This window comes from Gracilinanus agilis, chromosome 4 (genome assembly GCF_016433145.1).
Source record: "Gracilinanus agilis isolate LMUSP501 chromosome 4, AgileGrace, whole genome shotgun sequence".
In the NCBI taxonomy this organism is placed as follows: Eukaryota; Metazoa; Chordata; class Mammalia; order Didelphimorphia; family Didelphidae; genus Gracilinanus; species Gracilinanus agilis.
In genome coordinates this window covers 225,186,645-225,188,817 of record NC_058133.1, presented here as the reverse complement: position 1 = coordinate 225,188,817, position 2,173 = coordinate 225,186,645, and positions in this window count along the sequence as shown.

The following is a 2,173-nucleotide window of genomic DNA, read 5'->3' as shown; positions in this document are numbered from 1 at the left end:
TAGTTTTTTCCAAGGTCAAGCCCCCTGGTGGATTCCCTTGCTTGAACCTCTGCAGGAGGTTTCTTTACAAGTCTCAGGGAGCTACTTCCACAGTCGTATACCCGTCTGCACTGGTTCCCCACTTAGGCTTTAGTTCCTGGTTGTGTTTGCCTCCACCCACGCCTCTGCTCAGCCGGCACCCACGCCTCTGCTCAGCCGGCGCTCCGCTCCCAGCGTCCGCTCCCGCGCGCGCGCGCTCAGATTTCGCGTGCGTTCTTGATTTAATGGGGTCCTAAGTCTTGCTGCTCTCAGGAACAGGTCCCGGAGCTGCTGATGACTCGATGGGTGCCCCAAACTTGCTCTATTTCTTTTTAGCTGGGTTCAGAGCTATAGGTGAGTGTGGAGGGGGTGGGGGTGGGGCGGTTGCTCAGCTCGCACTTGAGTGAGAGCCCTTTTTAGCTTGGAAATGTCTCGATTCCACGTACCTTCCACGCTGTGCCCTGTTGTGGGGTTCCTCCGTTCGTCTGGACTTGTTTTTATGTCCCCTTGAGGAGTTTTGTGTGTTTCGGTCAGGAGAGGTTTAGAGCTGCTTCTTACTCTGCCGCCATCTTAACCCGGAAAAAAACCCAGCATGGCTTTTATTAAAATACTATTCTCCCTTTTGATCTCGGTCCTCATCATTTTTAATCATAACAATGCTTATAGTCTGTATAGAACTCCCATGTGAGGATATTTCTTCTGATGATGTTAGCACTGTTCCTGCTACTGATAATCTCAGAGAGTTTCTCAGAGTACTGAGAGGTTGTCACTTGACATGTAGGTAGTATATATCAAAATATATATTAAAATAATACTTGATCTCCAATTCCTCTTTGCTTCAAGGCATTGTGTCACATTGCCTCTTGATTATATCAATCTATTGATTAAATCCATTGATTCTGGGGAGAAAAATTCTTAATAAAATTTGACACCTATTTCTACAAAAATATAAGAAAATATAATAACAATTAGACTTATGTTTGATAGGACAAATGGCATATATCTAAAACCAAGAACTGACATTGTATATAATGAAGAAAGACTGAAGATTATTCCTGTAAGATCAGGGTAAGACAAGGATGTTCAGCATAACCACTATTAGTTGATATAATGCTAGAAATGTTAATTAGAAGAAGTGATAGAGGTCAGCAGTGGGCAGTGAGGGATAGTAAAAGAAGCAAGACCCTCATGTTCTGAAATCTTGTATTTCTCACCAGTTAGCATTTAAGCATAAACTACAAAATCTGTATTATTAACCAGTTAACCTTTCTGTATTGTTAATTACTCATGGTTTTCTCCTGTTCTGTACCTTAGTCAAGCCACTCTGTGCCACAGCTTCTAGCTGTCCTATCTGTATTTCCCTTAGTTCTGAACTGTTAGGTTGTATTATTAGCCCCTTGCATTATTCTGTATTTCCTTAATTATTTATGTTTCCTCCACCATGAGGCCGCTACTCCTTTATTAAGGGAAATGCCATGTGCTCCTGTGGTCTGAGGACTAACCCTGGGAAAGTTAAGAAAACAACCTTGCAAAAGTAAAGGTAGGTTTCCCTTGACTTGGTTTCCCTATTATGATGCTTCCTTTTGAGCAGGTATCTTTCTCATCTGGTTATATCCTAAGTCTGGCTTTGGTACCTAGAAATGGAAGTGGGACTTTGTGTTGAACTTAACTAGGAATTCTAACTGAAGTCAAATGAAGCTATGGATGCTTTGTTCTGGCATACATGTGTTGAGTCATTCTTTTGCCTTAAGCCTGAAGGACCAGTTCTGATGCTGTTTTAATCATATTCCTACTTCTTCCTCTTATAGCAAATTCCTATTCGTTGGAGAAATTGATTAGTGAAATATATGAACACAATATTAAATCTAATAGACTAAGGATGAATAATATATAAACTACTAGTTTGTAAGATCAAAGCTATTCAATTTGAAATTTAATCTTTTAATTAATTAATTGATCTGATGAATTAATTAATTATTAAATTTTAAAGATCCCTGGACACAATTAATTAGAGAAGCATTTTGCATTGTTATCTGATATTATTTAAAGTCCTTCAAATATCTCAGAGTGGTATAAGAAAAGTTAGACAATTAGACAATGATCTGGGAACATGTAAAATGTGAAGGGTTAATTTTTGGTAGGAGCTTGACAAGGG